A 14600-nucleotide genomic window follows, 5' to 3' on the forward strand; every position below is an offset into this window, starting at 1 on the left:
TGTCACTGTTCAGAATACTCAAATTGAGTCTCCATGCAGTTTTAATTTTCCTATTGTTAAGGTTAATTTTGAGATGAATCATGCTGTGGTCAGAGACATCTGCCACATTAATCTGACATTCTGTTACACTGTAAACTTCTTCAGAGTTAATCAGCTTTCCCCATATATCTACCAGCCCCACTTCCTATATCATTGTATTTATTACTTTAGTCATACTGTACTTGCAGTTTTTAACACTCGTATCCATATTATGATTCAAGACTACATTAAAATCTCCTCCACAAAGTAAAAGGCCTTCAGTTGCCTCAGCTACAATATTAAAACATCTTTCTTACTTTCCGGGGGTGCATACATGTTAACCAAACTAACCAGTTTATTTTCTAGTTTTAATTTAAGTAACATATCTACGCTCTTTGTCTGTTAATTCTTTATAACATTCAAATTGTACCAAATTTGCAATTAGAATAGCTACTCCCCTTTTTGGCTGTGTTTATAAGAGCTATAAAATGTGTTTCTGCAGCCAAATCTTTTAAGTTTTTCATGTTCTTGTGATGGCAGATGGGTCTCCTGCAAAAAAAACTACTTGGGGGTTTTTCCTTTTTTAAGCTTTTTAAGACAAAAAAACAAAAGTCTAACTTCCACTCTGGGGTAGGTCTTTCTCTTCCTAAGTCCCGTTGGCAGGTTGAGGAGTATGTCTCTTTCAGGAGGGCTCCTCTTTGGAGGTGAGACACGTCATTTCACACATCCAAAAGTCCAACGTTATCCAACAGCATTGAGTGAAGTCAATACAAAACAATATAACTTTTCAATTAAACCTCCTTTGGTATCTCCTCATGTCTATGTTAATATATGATTTTGTCTCCTAAATAGCTTATTTTACGTGTTCCGGTTCCAAATGACAAATTATCCAGATACTTCTCATTTGGCATAACTCCTCTTCACTCCTCGTCCAGTCACGCTCGAGTGTATTGCCATGTTGGTGCCCGGGATATACGCTCCATCTCCCTGCCCATGTCTGCTGGGTTAGAGTTTGGTAATGGCATGGAGTATCCTCTTCGCCTCATCTCCAAAGCTGCTTTACGAGCGGTGCCGTAAGTACGCACTCCCGTTTCCCACTGAGTGCGTATTTTGTCAAATGGTGTTTGAAACCGGACACCTTTCTCCTTCAGAGCCCTTTTGATGCTAGCATATTCCTTGTGCTTCTTCACCACTTTTTTGGTGTAGTTGTGGTCAAAGGATAGGTGCTGTCCATCATACATGACTTTACCGGCCCATGTCTTCTTCAGTATGCTTTCTTTTGTGGTATATTCTTGAAAGTTTATTATTATTGACCTGAGTGGAGTGTTTGGACCCAGTTTTTGTGCCAGTGCTCGGTGGGCTAGCTGTATGTATAGGGTGGCATCCTAAGCAGTCAAAGTGTTGCTTTTAACAGCTTGTCCATGAAAGTAGGATCAAACCCTCTCTGTCCCCTCTGGAACCCCAAAAGAGGTGGATATTATTTCTTCTGGATCTCCCCTCCAGATCCGTTAGTTCACTTTGTACAGCCTTGTGGTTTTCCATTACTTTAACTAAAGCCTCTTTCATGGCTATGTTCAAAGTTTCAGTTTCAGCTAACCGTGCTTCAGCCTCAATTAGCTTGTTTTCAAGTGTGTTGATTTTCTCAGAGTTGGCAGATATATTTTGATAGATTTCCCTTTTTATTCCTTTCAACTCAGATGTCACGTCTTCTTTGATTTCTTCCTTCAGTCTTTGGAGTACCTGTTTGTTCTCGTTACAAAATTCATGTAGTTCAGTCTAGATAGCTTGTAGCACTAAGCTAACATTCGCCTCGTGGTGTTGTTGATCGTCCATTTTCCGTTCTTGTTGCTTTTTGCATTTCGCTTGACTTCCAGTCTTTTTACCCCTGTATACCCCAATGTAATCTGTAAAATTGGCCTATTTTGTCTTGAATTTGGGAATTTTTTCTCATTTGCTGTCAGATGTTCTTACTATGCATCCATGTTGGTTGCTTGCTAACCCGGAAGTCCAATAATGTCTGTTTTTAATGCAGTGCCGCCTGACGGATCGAAGGTCACGGGCATTCAATGTTGGTTTTTGGCCTTTCCGCTTACATGCAGAAAGTTCTCCAGATTCTCTGAATCTTATGATTATATTATGGACTGTAGATGATGGAATCCCTAAATTCCTTGTAATTGAACATTGAGAAACATTGTGCTTAAGCTGTTGGACTATTTTTTCACGCAGTTGTTCACAAAGTGGTGATCCTGACCCCACATTTGTTTGTGAATGACTGAGCCTTTTGGGGGTGCTCCTTTTATACCCAATCATGGCACTCACCTGTTTCCAATTAACCTGTTCACCTGTGGAATGTTCCAAACTGGTGTTCTTTGAGCATTCATCAACTTTCCCAGTCTTTTGTTGCCCCTGTCCCACTTTTTTGAAATATGTTGCAGGAATCCATTTCAAAATGAGCAAATATTTGCACACAAAAAAAAAAGTCTATCAGTTTGAACATTAAATATCTTGTCTTTGTGGTGTATTCAACTGAATATAGGTTGAAGAGAATTTGGAAATCATTGTATTCTGTTTTTATTTACATTTCACACAACGTCCCAACTTCAATGGAATTGGGGTTGTAAATTAGCAATGCAAAATCAGAAAGGTTGAGACACTCCTGACAGAAAAATACAAAAGGGCTTTATTCAAAATTGGCAACATACCAACGTGTTTCAACTATGCAGTTTTGTTTCTAAATGGAGTACCTCAACATTTGTCTTTTTCATTGCTAACCCAGAGGCCTTTTATGAAGAGCATACTGTGTTTTCACCGCAAAAGAGATTTTAAAGTTCTGCTACAGGCCTATAAATCTGTTCGACTGGCACCTCCCTACCTAGCTGACCTAATTAAACCCTATGTACCAGCCCGTGCTTTGCGTTCTCAGGGTGCAGGACTACTTGTGTCCCTAGGGTGAATAAAAAGTCTGCGGGTCACAAAACTTTCTCTTATCGTGCCCCTGTTCTGTGGAATGATCTCCCTGCATCAATAAAGCAGTCAGATTATGTAGAGACTAGGGATGAGCGAGTACACCACTATCTGTATCTGTTCAACTATCTAAATTATCTGTATCCGTATCTGTACTCGTAGTGGGCGGGCCTAAACCAGAAGTGGGCGTGGTTTAACCCAAAATGGCTGGGGCTTAAATCAGTACATTATTTTAAGCCTGAAATTGATATGGATTGATCAGAAGTTGCTATATTTATTGTTTATTTGAAAACTATTTACAGAACAGCCTCAAAACTGAGATTAAAATCAATGTTTTTCATCACAAAAGTAAGAGAACTATTTACATAACACGTTTATGAACTCAAAACATGAATATTCTTAAGTGTATGAATGAATATCTACAGAACAGCCTCAGAATTGAGATTCAATGTAGCAGGAAAGTATGAACTACTAAGTATGCATGAACAAGAGTTGTCATAACACAGCTTTCTTTTTTTTTATTTTATGATCAAACTGTGATTTTTTTCAATTAGTTATTTTTACTACCTAACGTTCTTGGCATTTTTTCCACACAAAGTTATACAATATTGATTAAAGTGTGTGTGCATGTGTATGTGACTGTGTGAGAGGGGAGAGAGAGAGGTTGTTCAACTGACCGATTTATTTTTATGAACAGCAGTGAGAAAGTGTCAGATACTGCATGCAGCCATATACAATAAAAATATTAATATAGGCTACTTTGTGTGTTCAGCTACATGTGTGTAAGTGGTCTGTAAGACTGTTTATTTTTTAATGATCTGTGTGAACTTGGTGATTCATAAAAACATCCAGTGATGGCAAACAGGGAAATAATATGTCAGCCTTGTTCACTCTATTCTTCTCAAAAGCACCGTGTTCAGTAGCAGCAAAGTTTTCCAACTGACTTTATATCAACAAACCAAACGAAGAGCAAGCAAACAGTTAAAATAAATAAATAAATAAATAAAAAACCCGACCGTAGTGAAGGTAGTGACCGACGCAACAGGAGCTGTTTTCAGCTCTGTCTTGTCAAAAGCACCGTATACAAAACAAGTTCAAGTAATTTTAAATATCAGACAAACCAAAAAGAGGCGAGCTGAAGAAAACGTGAGGCAGAATCCAGCCAAGCACAGAGAGAGATCCTGTCTGTGTGTGTGAGAAGCTGCAGAGAGACGTGTCTGTGTAGGGAGGGGCAGACGCTGTGTGTGACTGGCCAATCACAGAGCAGAAGACAAGTCAGTTAGCCAATGAGAATTTTCCTTCAGCACGAGCACAGATATTGATGAGTTTTATTCGGATCATGCTCGTGCTCATCAAAAATGCTTCATCCGTACGGCTCAACCCTAGTAGAGACTTTCAAGTCCAGACTTAAGATGCACTTATTTTCCCTTTCATATGGCTAGCATACTGGCATAGTATAGTTCCACACTTTTTACTCTTAATTCATTTTATTAGGAAACAGAGCGTGCTGCGGCCTCAACATTATCTAAATTCGGGTCTTTTAGTGAAGCTTAGGGCCAGTGGCCGATGAATACCTTAGTATTTTTTTGTTTTCTTGTTGCTTAATACTGACAAATTATACTGTATTTGTTGTCTTTCTGATGCCTGATTCCGTTTTTTTTTTCTCTCTGTTTGAGGTGCGGCTGCATCCAGAGATGGGTGTGGTATCTGTTCCTGAAACAGACACCACACCCTGTACACCGGCAACATTTCCTGTATGTTCATTTTGTGAATTGTTTTGTAATTTGTGTCGTAGCAAGGCCCAAGCAGAGGGTCACCCCTTTGAGTCTGGTCTGCTTGGGGTTTTGTCCTCAAATCATCAGAAGGAGTTTTTCCTTATCACTGTTGCCTGTGTGCTTGCTCTGGGGGTTTGGTTAGACCTACTTGTGTGAAGCACCTTGAGGCAACTTTGTTGGATTTGTCGTGATATAAATGAAAATAAATTGGAAAAATTGAAATTTGCATCTTTTAATTCTTTCATTTGTCCAGCCACAGTCACTAAGCCAGCAAACACAGACATCGCTAACGGCTACCAGTGCTAACTACTTTCAAGTCTAGTTTTCACACTACAGCTGTCTCACTGAGATTCCTAACGTGACACTGCTCCAAGGTGTCATGGCACACTCATTCAAAATCAGATAAACCTAAGTGGCTTTCTCACAGACATGTAAAAATAAAAAAAAATAAAATAAATAAAATAAAAACATGGACATCAAGCATTGTAAACAACTGGGCTGGAAATTTGTCTGACTGAGCCTCCACACCCCGCATACTGATAAAGCAATGCATTCTGGGTCAATTTTCCTATATGCGGTAGGGAGAATTTAGATACCACATTACTAAAGAAAATAGAACAGGATCAGCCTGGTCAACAAAACTCAGTGGCAAGCGGTGCTCGACCAAATATACCAAAAGAATTCTTAAGCATATTCAACAAGACATTGATCTCATGATCATAAGTGAAACAAAGATCCAACAGTAACAAACCAGACAGAGAACTCAAACCAATGAGGGACAAACAACAACAACAAAAAAAATCATTCTCCACTTTTGTGAGTGTGAGGGTAGTTTCAGTGGCCTACAGTGTAGACAGATGTGTGTGTTCACTAAGTTTAAGGCTTCTTCATTAAAACATTGATTGTTTTTTACCCTGCGGTTGGTATCGAGGGTGAGCACAGCAGGAAGACAAAAACTCAGCCGTCATCAGCTGCACAGCCAGGGTCAGTGACGTACTCCAGCCTGATGGAGGCGCTCTCCTGGAGGCAAACTGCCCACACTCATAGTGAATATATCTGGGCTCTGCTCGCTCTCCTCCAATAAGAAGGCCTGCTGACCGGAGCTCAGCGCATCATCATACTCCTCATGAGCCCTGAACATATAGCACAAGATTGACGTTGTAGATTTAGTTTCGAGCAACCCGTCAGATGCAGTAGTTTTGGGTGCAAAACAGCGTATCAGTGCTACTGAAGTGGTTACGTACTGTTTAGCCACCTGCTGTTTCTCCCGAACCTCAGCTATGATTGTATCTGCCCAATCTTGGCACTGAAATGACAGACGGCAGCATCTCCAGGCAGAGGGAAGACAAAAACAGCCTCTATGGGTTTGTCCTCCTTGTTCTCATAGTGCAGAGTGGAAACCACTGTAGCCACATGGTCTCTCACCTCCACCTCCACCTCCACACTCTTCAGAGGAACTGACAAAAAAAAAAAAAAAACAGTGAATATGCACATGAGAATATCTACAAATGGGTTACTATAACAAATGTTTATTCTATATTTTATTATTTTAGACTTGCAGTATGTTAAAGACTAAATTTCCTGAATTCAGTATTATTTAGAAAATGTCTTTGCTGCCTCCGACATTATCATAAACATAGGACACGCACATGTGCATGGAGAAATAGCTGTACTTTAAAGAATACGAGGTCTGTTAGAAAAGTATCACAGCTGCTGAGAGCGCGCCGCGCTCCGAGCGCCGATCGACAGGCTGAAACAACCAGATCATTTCCAACATGAAGGCTTTGTTGATCCGAGACGTCGTCTGACTTACACAAAAATGACAGGAGACGTGGACATCAGTACTTTTTCGGCACATTCCACTGTTACAGGAGTTTTTTTCATGGAAAGAGAAGCAGAGGGATGCGCCACGGAGTCGTTCATGGCGCGGCACAAAACCACCTCCGTGTTGGTCTCACAGGACAGCTTTCAGATGGCTTTCGGTGGCTTTTCAGTCATGTGACTATCCGAGAAATTGTGGATGAGCCTGGACATGCCAGAACATGTCCTGTGAGGCTTCATCACGGCGTTGCTTTGCACCATGCGGCACTGCCGCGACGCGCGGAATTCCTCCGCTCCTCTTTGCATGACAAAAACTCCTGTAATAGTGGAATGTGCCGTTTATTTCCAAACTGGACGCTGTGTTTTATGCGGGACGTCGTCTGACTAGCACAGGAATTGTGGAAGACGTGGACATCAGCACTTTTTCGGCACACTGAGACAGACGTGCTTAGGAATTCCGCGTGTCGCGGCGGTGCCGCATGGCGCAAGGCAATGGTGTGATGAAGCCTCACAGGACATGTTCTGGCATGTCCAGGCTTATCCACAATTTCTCGGATAGTCACACGACTGAAAAGCCACCGAAAGCCGTCTGAAAGCCATCTGAAAGCCGTCCTGTGAGACCAACACAGAGGTGGTTTTGTGCCGCGCCATGAACGGCTCCGTGGCGAATCCCTCCGCTTCTCTTTCCATGAAAAAAACTCCTGTAACAGTGGAATGTGCCGAAAAAGTACTGATGTCCACGTCTCCTGCCATTTTTGTGTAAGTCAGACGACGTCCCGGATCAACAAAGCCTTCACGTTGGAAATGATCTGGTTGATTCAGCCTGTCGATCGGCGCTCGGAGCGCGGTGCGCTCTCAGCAGCTGTGGGCGGTCTTTAAACGGGCTGGAGCACTCCTTAATCTGTGTAATCCCCATAAAATCATCCCTGAAAGCCATCTGAATTTTCCAAATGGTGTCCACCTGGAGATCTCTCACAGTTTCTGGAAAAAATTGATGCAGCAAAGCTCCAAATCGTTCAGACATTTTAGTCGCAATAAAAAATCCGACGAGAGGGGTGGACCACTGCTCACACAAAGCCTGCTCACAGGCGAATGATGCAACCGACAGGCGTGAAAAACTCACGCATGCGCACGAAGGTTCAAGCTTGGCTGATGCAATCACACGTGATTCAAATCCATATGGCTTTTGAAAAAAATAAAAAGGTTGGATACTTTTCTAACAGACCTCGTATGAAAACACCGGCACATTAATAAAACCAGTTTTCATGCAGATCCACAGAGACGTGACACAAAATGTATAATAATGTCATCTTTGCCTGACAAAATGAACCACCAATTTATTTCAATGTTTTATCAGTGCAGGAAAACCTGTGCAATTTATCACACAGGAAAAAATAAAATCCAAAAATGTTTTTGTTTCATTTTTTCCAACAAATCTATACCTGGTTCTTTGTTGAGCGTAAGGAGACCACAGTTGTCCATTTTGGAACCTGTGCAAAAGGTAACAAGAAGATCAGAGGAATTATGGGATAAAAATGAAATGGAAATAAATGACTTTTCATTCTGCACAATGTAAGGCTATACCAGGGGTGGCCAAGTTCGGTCCTCGAGAGCCACATTCCTGAGACTCAGTTGTCTCCCTGCTCCAACACACCTGAATCCAATGAAAGACTCGTTAGCAAACTTTTAATGAGCCTTTCATTGGATTCAGGTGTGTTGGAGCAGGGAGACAACTAAGAGTGTCACGAATGTGGCTCCCGAGGACCGAACTTGGCCACCCCTGGGCTATACCTTGAAGGTAATGTGTTACTGAATTATCTTCAAACTTTCTTTCATGAGTGAAAAAATGCCAGCAATTGGATGGAAGGGAGGGGCCTTTCTTAGGTTGCAAAAGATGTGGAATTCTGGCTATAAGGTAGTTTGGAGCTCTATTTCAACATCTATTGTGTTAAAACACAGTGCCGGACAAGCCCCAAAAATATTTTTTGAACTAAGAGGAGGGGCAAACTTATCTTCTGTCAGTGGAGAGTCAACTTTTTTAACATGTTCTTCATTAAGATACAACAAACTATTAGTTACGAAAGATGTTTTCACTGTTGGTACTACAGACAGTACTACTATCTGTACAGTATATGTTCACATAGACTTTCTCTTAAATATTATTTGTCTCTCAGTGCAGCCTGTCTGCTCTGTGTAAGCGTGATGTCTTCTGATCTCAGAAGCTAAGCAGAGTAGGTCCTGGTAATGGAATGGAATGTTTCTAAGCACCAGAGTTGTTAATCAGAACATCATAGTGCTCTCGAACTGTTGTTGAGAGTGGCTCATGTGCGTCACATATTACTAGCAATGGCAGATGGTGCAATATTCCCCATGCCTCATGCATGACAGCCATGCAGCCGGTATGTGACAAATATGCCAAGCATACTTTTTCACAAACTTCCCCTGGAGCTGATGAGTGCATGTACAATGCATTGCCATAGTCCAATATTGGCATAAAAGTGGTGGCAACAAGCCTCCTCCGGGCCTCAAAGGACAGACAAGTCTGAATTGGAAAAAAGAAACCCAACCTGATTCTGAGTCGATTTACAAGCAGATTAATATGATGTGCAAATGAAAGTGTATTGTCAATCCAAATTCCAAGATATTTGTATTGTTTAACAAATTCTATTTGAATTCCCTGCAAGGTGGTGATTTGTGGCAGGATTTGAAGGTTGGATTTGGTGTTTCTAAACAACATGACTTTTGTTTTGTCTGAGTTTAAGATAAGTTTTAGATTAAGAAGATTATTTTAATAATGTCGAAAGCTGATTGTAAATGAGTGATGGCTTGAGCGGGTGAGTGTGCAGAGCTGTAGATGACTGTGTCATCAGCGTAAAAATGTGAATGTGCATTTAGGATATTCTGATTTATGTTATTAATGTAGCGAATGAATAGTAGAGGTCCTAATACTGATCATCCCTTGGTGATGGTGAGTGTTTGTGATGTGAATCCATCTATCTTCACACATTGAGTCTGGCCAGAAAGGTAGTTGTGAAACCATTTTACTGTCTGATTTGAAAATCCGCATGCAGTGAGCCTATGTTCCAATAACGTATGATCAACTGTATCAAAAGCTTTTGTGAGATCTATGAACAGGGCTGCACAATGATGTTTACTGTCCAGGGTGGTAATGATGTCATTGACTACTTTTAATCATATCATGGGAATATCAATATCATGGGAAGGTTGAGGAGGAGTGATGGAAGTGATGTTTTGGTCTTGAGATGCTGGTGTCTCGCAGCAGTAAATCATTTATAGTACCTGTAAGACATCAAGAGCTGGGTCACTTCTTCCTCACAGTTGGTAAATTGGCTTTGAACCAGACCGTTCTTAGGCCCCTTCACACATAGTACAAATAAATACAAATCAGGGCGAATCACGGCGGAACAGCTCGTATGAGCGAACCACGAAAACATCTAGCCGATGGGCAGGTGTGAACAAACACGCTGCAATGGTTTCATGCATGTGAAGGTATCTTGCACGAGCGTGCACAAAAGCCTTGCAGCAGGAACACAGAGCGAGGAGTTAGTAAGGATAGACATTAGTTGTGTGAAGTGCTGTGAGGCAACGCTGTTGTGATTTGGTGCGATATAAATGAAAATAAATGGAAACTGAAATTGAGCAGCTGGACCATGTGTAACCACGCTGCGCAGCTGCTGTAAAAACAAAAAAAAAACATGGCATCCAAGGGATTCAAACCTGCAATTTACAAAAGTTGTGATTGCCAGCCAGAAACTTTATCACTGCACTACCATTGCTGCCCTATAAAAGGTGCGGAAAAATGCCAAAAAATCAACAAGGACATAAATGTATTTTTTTTAAAAACAGAAAAGAGCACCATGATAACTGACCAAACGGCATTTGTTACAGCGTATTTCTGCTGATACGTGACTGAAAGTGGCATAATTGTCACACTGTTGGCTTGTCATATAGTCCTGCGGCATGCCGCTCACAGGACACGTGTGTCCTGTCAGACAGACAGGACATTCAGATCGCCTGCTGCGTATCAACATGAACTAATGGTCCGTTTCAGCTGGGACAGCTGTCGATGTGCGTGCTCTCCAGCCCTTTGCAAAAGCGATATATGTTTTTATGTATTTTCACGTGAGGATAGCAATCACACACACGTGTCCGTCAAAACACGGTACGTGTTCTGTGACGTCCCAGGACCAGAGTTGTCAACAGCTCCTGCTGTTGACAGCCAGCCACTCACCCTATCCATTCAGCGCAAAGACGAAGGTGTCAGTCTGTGATCAGATGAGAGGCGCGCCACATGCACGCATGTGTGTTGGGGGGAGCGGGGTGGAAGGGGCGAAACACACTCACATGTGCTGTGGGGGGAGCCGACACTCTGGCATGCCACATGTGCACTTGGCAACTCCACAGTCGTGGGGGCACAAAGACAAATTTCACATCCAGCTCGACAATGATCATCTGACTGTTTTCGTGCTAACAGTGGGAATGGCTACACATTTTCTAAGTGCCAAGCAAGTGGTGTTGGATGTTCGTGTGTGTCACCTGGAATTTGGCTGACACCTGCCGTGAGAGGGAATGAATGGGCTCTTACAGCGCACACTCTGTCTTTCAGCTGCTGGTGTGCGCAAATAGTTGTAGGTGTTGGAGGCAGCTTTGATTTTACACGTATTGCATACGATTCCTGCTTCATGCACAATTCAACCACATTCGTAATATGTGTGAAGGGGCCCTTCAAGAGGACGTAATTAAAAAGAGGCACTGGATGACCAATATCACTCTATGGTTACAAGCAGCAGCTCCTTAAAGCAAGAGGCACAGAAAGTGGTTCAAGACATGCTTGTTTTTTTTTTTCTTTTTTAAACATATGACAGATGTATCCCATATTAAGAATTCTACAGGTACGGACTGAGAATTATCACATATTACAACAAAAATCTGCCCTATACTCATAAACCAGCCCTCATGAGATACAAGAAAAAAATAGGGCTGATAAATCATACACTTTTTCAATCAATTTTACTACCTTGGAAACTGTGGCGATAAAATCAGGGTTACAGAAATCTTAAAACAGAGCGATACAAAAAAGACATTGAAAATACCAGGCTTTGTATCACCCACTTTTCATCCAATCAGGAGCCCCCATTTCTCAGCCCCACCAATGGTACACCCCCATTTCTTGTGACCCTGGTGACAAGTGCAGGATTCTGATACAGGATCCAGATAATTTCATTCAACCAAGATGTCTGATCAAGGTGAGAGAGTTTTGGCCTCCCTAGCAGGGAGAATTCTACAACTTGAGTCTCATACTGAAGTTGTGAAACACCAAGAACTTAATGAAGGACACATGACTTTACAGAGAGACATAAGAACAAGAACACCACCAGGAAAATGGAGAGTGATGTGAACGTGTTCACTGAATGGCTGAGTGGAACCAAGAAGGAGAAGACTCCTTATGCTATTGATTATTAGCACAAGTGTTGAATGAACATTGTTGTTGTGTAGTAAGTAAATGAGTTGTTATTAAATGGAGTTGGCAATAAGTTATGATTTTTGTTGTAATATGTGACAAATATTTTATTACATGTCTGTTTATGTATCATGATTGAAGTAGATGGAATCAATTAATCAGTGCTGTTCTACATCCAAACAGAAGGTGGCGGTAATGCACTGGCAGTTTGCAAACCGCAAATAAACTCAACAGAAGATGACGACGACCTGGTCAAGTTCACTTCCGCCTGTTGTATATGTTGGTTGTTGGTGTTGGCAGCACAGAGGGCTGGCATCCTGTGTTTCACGCTTAGAAATGCACCTGTCGCAGACAAACCGAGGGACTTCTTTAAAACACTCCAGTTATTTAGGTCATAATCATGATGATTGACTGACGACTGGCCTTACACCATCCACGGGCTGAGCCTCGATCAGAAGGTCTCAGGCTCCCGGGCTGCACTGGTCTTCTGTACGCCACATTTCCCACGCCCACCTGATGGAAGGGGATTCAGTGCTGGGCTCTTCCCTTTTCACTTGCCGCTATGAAGGGAATCCTCAGTCAGTCTGCCAGTCAGAGGGATTCCGCAGGCTGACGTCACGCAGTCTTGAGGGAATCCCCTCAATAGCAGTGAGCGAACAGAAGAGCCGCGCTACTGAGGGAATCCTGGAAGTCCTTCTGATCGAGGCTCAGCCCATGGATGGTGTGAGGTCGGTAACGGCCCTCGTCACGCCCGGGTCAGGTCATCCCAGGGTCGTTGGGAATACAGATGGGTGGTAAACTCCATCTAATTAGTAATATGCTTAAATTCAGTGGGTCGTCTCGTCTGATCTGAGATCATAGCCAAAAGGTGTTGGTTTTTGTGCATGCGGCCCCCAGGGGGTGGGGAGGGCTCGCAGTGCTCTCAGGAGGGCAGCACAGCAGGGGGGTGGTGCCTGCAGGAGGCTGCTGGCAACCCCATCGGCAGTGACCGTCATGCGTAGACCGCTTTACCCACAACATGGGCAGGCAGCACACAAAGGTCTAAAAATTAGGCTGTAGGCTAACAGTTAAGCAAATTATTTTAACAGCACAAACGAGCAACAGTGCTATTGTCATATTTTGAATGACAGGTGAAGCCAGCTTCACGCAGGTTGACGTTACACACGTAAAAACATAGGCCTAAGCTGTGAACAAGTGAAACCCTAAGCACAAACTTTTTTTAACAGCACAAACAAGCACAAATGATAGAGTTAATTTAAAGCCTGATTTATGCAGCTGCAGCTCTGTAACTCCGTGTCATGCAATGACATGCATAACAGTTTTGTCTCTGGATTATTTTATTCTGGACTAATATGACCCTCAATAAGCTTTTCTTTCTACAATCATCGCCTCCAAATCAAAGGTAAGCCGTACAATTTCCTTTTTCCAACTTTGTGCTGTAAAGTTGCGGACTTTTCTGATCGTGCACACTGTAAAAACTATTATAATATGATGGGAGATGAAGGTCTGAAAGCAGTAAAGTGTCAAATCACAGCCTTTTGTGTCTGATTTAATAGGTGCACATCCAGGTTGCGGGTCCAAGTCTGAACATGGTGTGAAAAAATAAACAGTCGGACTTTTAATAATGGAAATGACGCCGGTCCCACGAGGGTTTAATGAAAATACATTGCGATCGGACAGGACATTTTATCAGATGTGAGCAAAAATCTGCTGTACAAAGTCAGTTATATACGGTGTTTATTACATGGAAAACGATACAAAAACTTTGGGACTTTTTTGTCCCGTGACTGTGAATATCTGTTTTATACAGTGACGGTTTAGGTGAGTTTTCTGTACATGGGAATAGACAATAAATTTACCTCTCAAAAGGTGGACGATGAAGTCACTTTCATCCTACGCAGCTGGCTTTATCTTCCCAAATTTTTCTTCTGATCGGATGTGAAGGGAAATCAACTGGTTTGGTTTTGTCTCTAACTCGCTTCTAACAGCCAGTTGACGGTTCTCACTGCCTGGAACAATGAGATTTATATACCAAGCTGACCTGAAATGAACCATTGTACATTAAACTGACTTTATTGATGAGTCTGACCCCTTTGAAAAGTGCCCAAATTACATGTATTTGTATTGAGGTCAGCTATGTTTTCATCGGCCAAAACGGCCACCAGAGGGCGCTCGGTGTAAAGTCCGCGGTAATCCTAGGCTGGCTATGATGTGCAGTAGCTTCTTGGGTATCCCACAAATTCTCAGGACATTCAGATCAGTCCAATCAACTAAATCACATTTGCTATGTAAAAGCAAACATAGGCTGCAAGGAATAACAACTGTATAATTACTACACTATATAACAATTCATAAAAGTACGAACTAAGGAAGCTGAAAGTAAGTATAACATATAAGAATAAGTTAATCAATATCATGAGACTCAGTAAAAAACATATTATATGAGTTACTTGTCAAAATAGAAATAACATCAAAAACACATGGAACATATTAAATGAAATAGTAAAAAAGAATAGAGTAACTAGAGATTATCCTTCATT

At 41.9% G+C, this 14600-nt stretch overlaps 1 protein-coding gene and 1 long non-coding RNA gene across 3 annotated transcripts in view; both read right to left on the bottom strand.

Annotated features, from left to right (window-relative positions):
- Positions 1–14600, bottom strand: part of LOC117508264 (von Willebrand factor A domain-containing protein 5A-like) — a 142250-nt gene that overhangs the window by 97271 nt on the left and 30379 nt on the right. The gene's annotated exons all lie outside the window — the stretch shown is intronic.
- On the bottom strand, positions 6049–14007 carry LOC117508267. Its single transcript, XR_004560035.1, has 3 exons — positions 13920–14007; positions 8021–8068; positions 6049–6214 (listed from the first exon to the last, which is right to left on the bottom strand). It is a non-coding gene; the product is annotated as an uncharacterized LOC117508267 (long non-coding RNA).

The sequence above is a fragment of the Thalassophryne amazonica genome, chromosome 4, assembly GCF_902500255.1.
Source record: "Thalassophryne amazonica chromosome 4, fThaAma1.1, whole genome shotgun sequence".
Classification (NCBI taxonomy): Eukaryota; Metazoa; Chordata; class Actinopteri; order Batrachoidiformes; family Batrachoididae; genus Thalassophryne; species Thalassophryne amazonica.